An 11,997-nucleotide genomic window follows, 5' to 3' on the forward strand; every position below is an offset into this window, starting at 1 on the left:
CCCATTACCGTCCAGCAAGCCTATGATGGAATTACTCACGCACGCGGTGAGCATCATAAAATTGGCGATGGAGGAAGGTTGATGATGACGATGGCGACGGATTCCCCTCTTCAGAGCCCCAAACAGACTCTAGATCAGCCCGCCCGAGAGTGATTAGGGCTTGGCGGCGGCTCCATATTGTAAAACGCAATGAATCCTTCTCTCTGATTTTTTTCTCCCTAAACGTGAATATATAGAGTTGGAGTTGAGGTCGGTGGAGCACTAGGGGGCCCACAAGGCAGGGGGCGCGCGCCCAGGGGGGTAGACGTGTCCCCCACCCTCGTGGACAGGGTGTGGCCCCCCTGGCCTTGATTCTTTTGCCAGTATTTTTTATATATTCCAAAATGTTCTCCGTTGATTTTCAGGTCATTCCGAGAACTTTTATTTCTGCACAAAAATAACACCATGGCAATTCTACTGAAAACAGCGTCAGTCCAGGTTAGTTCTATTCAAATCATGCAAGTTAGAGTCCAAAACAAGGGCAAAAGTGTTTGGGAAAGTAGATACGTTGGAGATGTATCAACTCCCCGAGCTTAAACCTTTGCTTGTCCTCAAGCAATTCAGTTGATAAACTAAAAGTGATAAAGAAAACTTTTACAAACTCTGTTTGCTCTTGTTGTTGTAAATATGTAAAGCCAACATTCAAGTTTTCAACAAAGATTATGAACTAACCATATTCACAATAACATTTAGGCCTCATGTTTACTCATATCAATGACATAATCAACTAGCAAGCAATAATAGTAAATCTCGGATGACAACACTTTCTCAAAACAATCATAATATGCTATAACAAGATGGTATCTCGCTACCCCTTTCTGAGACCGCAAAACATAAATGCAGAGCACCTCTGAAGATCAAGGGCTGACTGGAAATTGTAATTCATGGTAAAAGAGATCCAGTCACAGTCATACTCAATGTAAACTAATAGTAATGCATGCAAATGACAACGATGCTCTCCAACTAGTGCTTTTTAATAAGAGGATGATGACTCAACATAAAGTAAATAGATAGGCCCTTCGCAGAGGGAAACAAAGATTTGTAGAGGTGCCAGAGCTCGATTTTGAAATAGAGATGAATAATATTTTGAGCGGTATACTTTCATTGTCAACATAACAACCGAGAGATCTCGATATCTTCCATGTTACACACATTATAGGCGGTTCCCAAGAAGAATGGTAAAGTTTATACTCCCCCTACCACCAAAAAACTTCAATCCATGGCTTGTCCGAAACAACGGGTGCCTCCAACTAACAACAATCCTGGGGGAGTTTTGTTTGCAATTTTATTGATTTGATTTGAGCATGGGACTGGGCATCCCGGTTACCAGCCATTTTCTCGTAAGTGAGGAGCGGAGTCCACTCCTCTTGAGAATAACCCGCCTAGCATGGAAGATATAGACAACCCTAGTTGATACATGAGCTATTCGGGCATACAAACAGAATTTCATTTGAAGGTTTAGAGTTTGGCACATACAAATTTACTTCGAACGGAGGTAGATACCGCATATAGGAAGGTATGGTGGACTCATATGGAATAACTTTTGGGGTTTATGGAAGTGGATGCACAAGCAGTATTCCTGTTTAGTACAAGTGAAGGCTAGAGAGAGACTGGGAAGCGACCAGCTAGAGAGCGACAACAAACATGAACATGCATTAAAATTAATCAACACTGAATGCAAGCATGAGTAGGATATAATTCACCATGAACATAAATATCATGGAGGCTATGTTAATTTTGTTTCATCATGGTCTTCTCCTCTCGACCCCCAAAGAAAAGAAAGGAAACAAAACTATTTACATGGGAAAGCTCCCAACAAGCAGAAGAAGAACGAGAAATCTTTTTGGGTTTTCTTTTAATTATTACTACTACATGCATGGAAAGTAAACTAGCTAAAAGCTAAAACTAATTTTTGGTTTTTCTTAAGGTTTTTCAAACACACAAGAAGAAGGCTTAAAAAGAAATTAAACTAGCATGGATAGTACAATGAAAAAGTATGAGCACCGACAACTAGAATGAGTGTGTGAACATGAATGTAATGTCGGTGAGAAATACGTACTCCCCCAGGCTTAGGCTTTTGGCCTAAGTTGGTCTATGCCCATGGATCAAAATGGTCTTCTCCAGTGTATTGAGGAGGATCCTCAGGGTGCCACTGGTTGGCAATCTCCTCCGGATCCCACTGATAAACAGACTGACGGTGAGGATCAAGTGGTGGCTTCGGCTCAGGCTCTGGAGCTGATGTCAGGCTCCGGTATGCATGAACGGCCTCCGGCAAAACAAGGTACGTGCCTGAAAATATGTTGAACAAAGAGGGAGCAGGCAAGGTAATAGTCTCAAAGTAGTTTTTATCAAATATCAGTCTATATTTAAGCATCTTCTTCTTATCCTTAACAATAAAATCATGTGCTACCATACTCTTATAATCTATAAAAATAGGAGGCAGCAACTTTTCCTCTTTCTCATAATGCCTAATAGGTACGTTAAAGTGTGAAGCAAGGCGCGAGGCAAAGATGCCTCCAAAGGCGGGACCCTTCGTACGGTTCAGATTTAACCATTTAGCAATAATAGCGCCTAAACTAAAAGTAGCATCACGAAACAAGGCATGGCGCAAAATAAAAATATCAGAGGCACTAAGGTTTCCACTATTCCCACGACCAATCAAGCATCTACTAGCAAATATTGCAAAGTAACGTAGAACAGGAAAATGTATGCTAGTAATTCTTGCATCGAAAACTTTCCTCGTTTCCCCTACAGCAATCATATCAATAAATGCTTCCACATCATTACGATGTGGTTCCTCTATGCTGCCCGCAAAGGGTAACTTGCAAACCGCACAAAAATCATAAAGTGACATGTCCTTAAACTCATCATATAAATAAAAATCCACCGAAGGTGGCGATCTCCTAGTATGGAAATGAAAATTTTGCACAAAAATATTAGTGAGTAGGAGATACTGTTCAAGCTGGTCATGGAGGAAGTCGGTGAGGCCTGCATTCTCAGCCAAATAATGAAACTCTTCATAAATCCTGGCTGCTCTCAAGAACTCATCACAAGGCGATTCACACGGCCAAACCTCCTCAGTGCGAGGGAGATTATATTTGGACTTATTATTCTCTTTACTTTGCTTATCCTTCGAGCTTCGGCTCAAAGAGCCCCTCAAAAATCTCTTCATCATTTTCTAAAAATTTTAGTAACTTAAAATAAAAGTGAACTAAACTCAACAAGCTTGATAGAATCTACGCCCACAAGTGCCTAGAGACTATATCATGCATTAAAACTACTTGGGACCATATAAATTTGACATGCAAGCTCAAGAATAGTGTCACCTAAGCAACAGAAATTAGCAATAAATAAAGCACTAGAACAAAAACTAATTGGGCCACTGGAGGAGTCACATACCGAAGAACAATCCCCCAAAGCAGTTTTGTGAATTGAGCTTTGAGCAAGGAGATCGAAAATGGTAGTAAGATGAGCTAGAACTCGGGTTTGAGCTGGTGGAGGATTTTTTTTCTGGAGGAACACGAAGTGTGTGGGTACAAGAATAAGTGGAGGGGGCCACGAGGGGCCCACGAGGCAGGGGGCGCGCCCTGCACTCTCATGGCCAGGTGGTTGCCCCCTCTGGTGTGTTCTTAGTGCCAATAATTCTTAAATATTCTACAAAAAATCATATTTAATTTTCGGGACATTTGGAGAACTTTTATTTTCGGGGTATTTTTTATTGCAAGGATAATTCAAGAAACAGACATAAAATACTATTTTTGCTTTATTAAATCTAAATAACAGAAAGTAAAAAGAGGGTACTGTTGGGAATATGACTACTAGATATAACCCGCCCAGGAGGGGCCGGGTCAACCACAATGGCGGTTCATCTATATGAAGCCCAAGAATATACAAGATGGCGGTTCACAGATAGGCTTGTAAGAGGCCCAAGCCCAGAGGTGGCTTAAGGCCCGTAAGTATAAACCGCCATGTACGTGTAGACTTGTAATTAATGCATGTAAGATACGTCACCGAGCCGGACATGTTCTATGAGCCGGCCGAGACTCTGTAGGTCGCAGGCGTCAACCCGTGTATATAAGGGGACGACCCGACAATGGCTTAGGGCAAGAGACATCAAGTCAAGAGCCAGACAAAGCATATTCGCTCCCTGGTAATCAAAACCCTAGCAATACCACCTCAACTGGAGTAGGCCTTTACCTTCACCGCAAGGGGCCGAACCAGTATAAATCCTCGTGTCCTTTGTCCCGTTTTAACCCCTTTAAGCTAACCTCGTCGCAATGGCTCTACAACTAAGTCCTTCTATGAGGACATCTGCCGTGACACTTCCATGACAGTTGGCACCCACCATGGGGCTAGCGCATGGTGGTTTCGAGTTCTTAAAGGGCAGCTTCGAAGGGCTCAAGTGATATGCTGTGGTACGGATGACCAACAGTCGTCGCGGCAAGCTCTACATCGACGATGCAGGCTGGGGGCCCGAGGCCGGCTCAATTGAGTACGGGTACCGGGTCCCCTTCGATGGAATACACGTCTTCATCGGTAAGATCTGCGAGCCGGGCCCTGAGCCAGACATCTGCACCGACATCATCGAGACGGCTCGGCGTGCACGACCCGCCCCAGCTCAGCCAGCCGTAAGGCATGTCTTCGTTGGGTTCACCCATGGGGCTGAGTTGGAAGGCTCTATCTCTGGCGGTAAGACGGAGATCTGCTCTGATGATGAGTCCACGGACGAGACCAATTCAATGTATTAGCTACAAGATGGAAGGCTTGGGGGTTGTTCTGGTGGCGACAGTATTCCGGACCCCCGTGAGCCGTCAAACAGGGTGGCGATCTTCATGGCCGGCACACAGTCAGTTCTTGGCTCGACAACCGCCGTGGCTATAACTTCTGGTGCAGCTACGGTCACGGCAGCTGGGGCTGGCGGTTCAGCTCTCCCGTCGGCTCAAGTCTTAACAGGTCTACTAGATGCTCTAGCGACTCTGATGGAGGTTGAGGTAACCCCAGAAAACTAGGAGCAACAGAAGGTAGAAGTTCCTAAATTACGTGATGGAATAGCGCAAGCTAAGGCAGACTTAGTGGCAGAGAACGCTAGGATGGCTGCAGAACAAGCCATTTTGGACGCCCAAGCACAACGGATTCAAGCAGATTCATATCGGCTTAGGGTAGATCATAACGCCTCACACAAAGTCTTGAGGAGGAAGCGCCGGAGTCGTTTGCCCTTGGTTTACGAGTCAAGGGACCTCTTCAACACCCCCGGAGCTGGGGCCAGTAACCCGCCGGTGGTAAACCGGATAGTTGAACCGCCCAGCCAGCCGCATATGAACAACACTCTGCCTCAGCGTGTGATGACACCGCCGGGTCATTACTCCACCCCTCTGGACAACATGATCGCTGCAGCTACATGATTGGTGGCTCTGCCCGACGAGGGCGAAACCCCAGCTGCGGTTGAAACCCGAAGGGCCTGGGAACTTCTTCAAACGGCTCTGGTGTAGCAGCAGGCTTACTCTTATAGTCGTGATCGGATTCATGAGACCCCTCGTCCAAGCCGGAGTTACAGCAGGCACATTGACTCGCCAACGGTCTCAAGTACTGAACGGCGCCATAACCAACCTCATGGACGTGACCCAGCACGCAATGGAGCCAATGCACATGATTTGGTGGACTAGGCCAGAGCACGTCGGGAGGCTGAGCTAGCGGCTCAACGGGAGGCTCATCAGCACGCGCCGGTTTACCCGACAGCTTCAATCGAGGCAGGTGTGACTTCCAAGGCTTTCGATGTGCCGTGTCTAACGGCAGCTATACGAAATGAGTGTCTGCCCAAGGACTTCAAAGGCCCTCGTAAGGTGCCTAATTACACAGCCGATCAACCCCCTAAGGCATGGGTGGAGAGTTATGAGATGGCCATGGAGATGCTGGATGTTAGTGAAGCTGCTTACGCCAAGTACTTCACCATGATGTTAGAAGGGACAACTCATACCTGGTTAAAGGGATTTCCGACTAATTCCATCGGGTCATGGGCGGAGCTGAAGGCCCGATTTATACAGAATTTCAAAGACACGTGCAAGCAGCCTATGTCGATTGTGGATTTTATTTCTTGCGTTTAGGCTGAAGGCGAGTCAACAACCAGCTGGGTGCGCCGGGTCTCAACTATCATACATTCTTTAGATAATATCAACGTTGGCTCGGCGGTTCTGATGTTGGAAAAAAATTGCTGGTTCATTCCACTCAAGCAGAAGCTTGGGTGGCTCAAGCGTCATTGCAACGACATGGGGGAGCTGATGGCGGCTCTAGTTAAGTATGCCGACTCTGATGGTAGCAAGGACCCCGATTCAGAGGATGAAAGGTCGGGAAAGGGAAAGAAGAGTAATGGCATGAAGGGACAACAATATAACTCTATCAGTCAGGGTGGCAACGGTAAACGCAAAGGTGATGAATTTGTGGCTAACACAGGTGCACGCAATGATAACCGGTGCCGTAGGGGACCGCAGGGGCCGCCGGCTTCGAGGACAGGATTCAACCTTGAAGCAATGTTAAACCAGTCATGTCCAAAACACGGAACGGATCGTAAGCCGGCTACTCATTCGTGGAAGGATTGCAGCATAATGAGAAGCTTTCGGGAATCCATCCAACACCACCATGGCCCAAATGGCGGATCAGGGTCTGGCTCTCACGGTCGGAGTCATGGAGGCGGCGGTTCAAGTTCCGGGTTTCAAGGTCATGGTAACCAGGGTGGTTACAATCAGCAGAATAGTCAGGGGAATGAACAGCAGCAGCAGTCCGGTTATCAGAGCAATCCAAAACAATTGAATAGTGGGCAGTACCACGTCTTCACCACCAGTTTGTGTAAACGGGATCAGAAGCTTCACAAGAGAGCTATGAATGTTTTTGTGCCGGTGGTCCCACGTTATCTACGATGGTCAAAGCAGCCTATTGTATGGAGTCGAGAGGATCATCCACCCCGGGTCGATAATCCGGGTCATCTGGCTTTGGTAGTGGCGCCTCAAGTTGGGGGTTATAAGTTTACTAAGGTTCTCATGGATGGAGGTAGGAGCATTAACATTCTTTATTATGAGACCTTCCGTCGCGTGGGACTCACAAATAAGAATCTTAAGCCGTCCAACACTGTCTTCCATGGTGTCGTGCCGGGTAAGTCAGCCTATCCAGTGGGGAAGATATCGTTAGAAGTTGCCTTTGGAGATGAGCATGATTCCAGGTCTGAGACATTAAACTTCGAAGTGGTCAAAATCAAAATCCCTTATCATGCTCTGTTCGGACGGCCGCCTTATGCTAAGTTCATAGCGAGGCCTTGTTACGTCTACTTGCAGCTTAAAATGCCGGGTTATAAGGGAACCATCATAGTGCACGGGAGTCGGAAGGTGGCCTTGGAATGTGAGGAAGGAGATGCGGCTTATGCTGAATCAATTTGTGCAACGGAGGAGCTGAAATTTTACAAAGACAATGTTGACCCGGCGGACATGATGTCCTTGAAGAAACCAACCACTGAGCATGATCCTTCGTTAAAGTTTAAATTGGCGGACGATGCTAAGATGGTTGATTTTGTCCCTGGCGACTCATCTAAGCAGTTCATCATCAGCGCTAGTCTGGATCCAAAATAGGCAAGCGCGCTCATCGAGTTCATCCACGAGAACCGGGACATCTTTGCATGGAAGCCTTCAGACATGCCGGGTGTACCGAGGGAACTCGCTGAGCACACTCTTAATATTGATCCAAAGTTTAAACCGGTCAAGCAATTTCTTTGTCGGTTTAACGAGGAGAGGCGTGATAACCCACAAGTATAGGGGATCGCAAAAGTTTTCGAGGGTAGAGTATTTAACCCAAATTTATTGATTCGACACAAGGGGAGCCAAAGAATATTGTCAACTAGTAGCAGCTGAGTTGTCAATTCAACCACACCCATAAACTTAATATCTGCATCAAAGTATTTAGTAGCAAAGTAATATGATAGTAGTGGTAATGGTAGCAAAAGGTAACGGTAGCAAAAGTAATATTTTTGGTGTTTTGTAGTGATGATAACAATAGCAACGGAAAAGTAAATAAGCGAAGAACAACGGAAAAGTAAATAAGCGAAGAACGATATATGGAAAGCTCGTAGGCAATGGATCGGTGATAGAGAATTATGCCGGATGCGGTTCATCATGTAACAATCATAACCTAGGGTGACACAGAACTAGCTCCAATTCATCAATGTAATGTAGGCATGTATTCCGAATATAGTCATACGTGCTTATGGAAAAGAACTTGCATGACATCTTTTGTCCTACCCTCCCGTGGCAGCAGGGTCCTAGCGGAAACTAAGGGATATTAAGGCCTCCTTTTAATAGAGTACCGGACCAAAGCATTAACACATAGTGAATACATGAACTCCTCAAACTACGGTAATCACTGGGAGTGGTCCCGATTATTGTCACTTCGGGGTTGCCGGATCATAACACATAGTAGGTGACTATAGACTTGCAAGATAGGATCAACAACTCTCATATATTCATGAAAACATAATAAGTTCAGATCTGAAATCATGGCACTCGGGCCCTAGTGACAAGCATTAAGCATAACAAAGTCATAGCAACATCAATCTCAGAACATAGTGGATACTAGGGATCAAACCCTAACAAAACTAACTCGATTACATGATAAATCTCATCCAACCCATCACCGTCCAGCAAGCCTACGATGGAATTACTCACGCACGGCAGTGACCATCATGAAATTGGTGATGGAGGATGGTTGATGATGACGATGGTGACGGATTCCCCTCTTCGGAGCCCCGAACGGACTCAAGATCAACCCACCCAAGAGAGTGTAGGGCTTGGCGGCGGCTCCGTATCGTAAAACACGATGAATCCTTCTCTCTATTTTTTTCTCCCCGAACACGAATATATGGAGTCAAGATGGACGTCGGTGGAGCTCCAGGGGGCCCACAAGGCAGGGGGCGCGCCCCCACCCTCATGGCTAGGGTGTGGGCCCCCTGGCCTTGATTCCTTGCCAGTATTTTTTATTATTTCCAAAAATAATCTACGTGGAGTTTCAGGTCATTCCGAGAACTTTTGTTTCTACACATAAATAACACCATGGCAATTCTACTGAAAATAGCGTTAGTCCGGGTTAGTTCCATTCAAATCATGCAAGTTAGAGTCCAAAACAAGGGCAAAAGTGTTTGGAAATGTAGATACGACGGAGACGTATCAACTCCCCCAAGCTTAAACCTTTGCTTGTCCTCAAGCAATTTAGTTGACAAACTGAAAGTGATAAAGAAAAACTTTTACAAACTCTGTTTGCTCTTGTTGTTGTAAATATGTAAAGCCAGCATTCAAGTTTTCAGCAAAGATTATGAACTAACCATATTCACAATAACTCTTAGGTCTCATGTTTACTCATATCAATGGCATAATCAACTAGCGAGCAATAATAATAAATCTCGGATGACAATACTTTCTCAAAACAATCATAATATGATATAACAAGATGGTATCTCGCTAGCCCTTTCTGAGACCGCAAAACATAAATGCAGAGCACCTTTAAAGATCAAGGACTGACTAGACATTGTAATTCATGGTAAAAGAGATCCAGTCAAGTCATACTCAATGTAAACTAACCGTAATGAATGAAAATGACAGCGGTGCTCTCCAACTGGTGCTTTTTAATAAGAGGATGATGACTCAACATAAAAGTAAATAGATAGGCCCTTACAGAGGGAAGCAGAGATTTGTAGAGGTGCCAGAGCTCGGTTTTGAAATAGAGGTGAATAATATTTTGAGCGGTATACTTTCATTGTCAACATAACAACCAAGAGATGGCGATATCTTCCATGTTACACACCTTATAGGCAGTTCCCAAACAGAATGGTAAAGTTTATACTCCATGGCTTGCTCGAAACAACGAGTGCCTCTAACTAACAATAGTCTCGGGGGAGTTTTGTTTGCAATTATTTTGATTTGATTTGCATAAAGCATGGGACTGGGCATCCCAGTGACCAGCCATTTTCTCGTGAGTGAGGAGAGGAGTCCACTCCTCTTGAGAATAACCCGCCTAACATGGAAGATACAGACAACCCTAGTTGATACATGAGCTATTCGAGCATACAAAACAGAATGTTTATTTGAAGGTTTAGAGTTTGGCACATACAAATTTACTTGGAACGGCAGGTAGATACCGTATATAGGTAGGTATGGTGGAATCATATGGAACAACTTTGGGGTTTATGGGATTGGATGCACAAGCAGTATTCCCGATTAGTAGAGGTGAAGGCTAGAAAAAGACTGGGAAACGACCAGCTAGAGAGCGACAACAGTCACGAACATGCATTGAAATTAATCAACACCTAATGCAAGCATGAGTAGGATATAATGCACCATGAACATAAATATCATAGAGGCTATGTTGATTTTGTTTCAACTACATGTGTGAACATGTGCCAAGTCAAGCCACTCGAATCGTTCAAAAGAGGATACCACCCTATCATACCACATCACAACCATTTTAATAGCATGTTGGCATGCAAGGTAAACCATTATAAGCTCCTAGCTAATTAAGCATGGCATAAGCAACTATAATCTCTAATTGTCATTGCAAACATGTTTCTTCATAATAGGCTGAATCAGGAACGATGAACTAATCATATTTACAAAAACAAGAGAGGTCGAGTTCATACCAGCTTCTCCCATCTCAACCAGTCCATCATATATCATCATAATTGCCTTTCACTTGCACGACCGAATGATGTGAATAATAATAACAGTGCACGTGCATTGGACTAAGCTGGAATCTACAAGCATTCAATAAACAGGAGAAGACAAGACAATATGGACTCTTGGTTAAATCAACAATAATAAATATAGGAGTCACTTCAACAATTTAATCATGGTCTTCTCCTATCGACCCCCTAAAGAAAAGAAAAGAAATAAAACTATTTACACGGGAAAGCTCCCAACAAGCAAAAGAAGAACATGAAATCTTTTTGGGTTTTCTTTTTAATTACTACTACAAGCATAGAAATTAAAACTAGCTGAAAGCTACAACTAATTTTTTTTTGTTTTTTTCTTAAGGTTTATCAAACACACAAGAAGAAAGCATAAAAAGGAAATAAACTAGCATGGATATTACAATGAAAAAGTATGAGCACCGACATCTGGCAATGAGTGTGTGAACATGAATGTAATGTCGGTGAGAAGTACATACTCCCCCAAGCTTAGGCTTTTGGCCTAAGTTGGTCTAATGGCACGGATGGCCTGGCGGATATCCAAAGTTGTAGTTGGGGTCGTACTGAGATGCAGCAGTCATTGCATCGTGGGCTGCAGCTTGGAGGCGAGCTATCTCAGCCCTCCTCTTATACTCTTACGCCTCCTCTCTGGTTATAAAATATCTCCCTTTTGCCTGAAAGTCAAAGAAAGTAGAAGCAAGGAGAGCAACGTGATATGTGCGTCATCTGTCAAAGATTAGTCGGTACTGGAGGAACTGATCGTTCCTCTCAACAATGATGATGAACCATAGCCTCATAATCCAAATAAGCAGGAGGCAACTCAATATCATCCCCACATATGGTTATACCAAGAAAATTAGCTACGCGGGTTGCATAAATTCCACCAAAGAAATATCCATTAAATCTATTATGATGCAACCTATGTGCAACAATGGCTCCCAAATTCTAAGATTGATCTCCTAACACAGCACTCCTAAGAATACTAAGGTCAGGGACACACATGTGACATGCTTCATCTTTACCATTAATGCATCTACCTATGAAGAGAGGAAAATGATGTATAGCAGGAAAATGAATGCTCCCTATGGTAGCTTGTGTTATATCTCTAGATTCCCCCACAGTTATACTAGCAAGAAACTCTCTAAACTCAGATTTACGAGGTTCACTAGTACTACCCCATTGTGCAAGTTTGCAAGCAGTGGTAAAATCCTCTAAGTCCATAGTATAAGAATTTTCATAAAGAT

The sequence above is a fragment of the Triticum dicoccoides genome, chromosome 7A (assembly GCF_002162155.2).
Source record: "Triticum dicoccoides isolate Atlit2015 ecotype Zavitan chromosome 7A, WEW_v2.0, whole genome shotgun sequence".
Taxonomy (NCBI): domain Eukaryota; kingdom Viridiplantae; phylum Streptophyta; class Magnoliopsida; order Poales; family Poaceae; genus Triticum; species Triticum dicoccoides.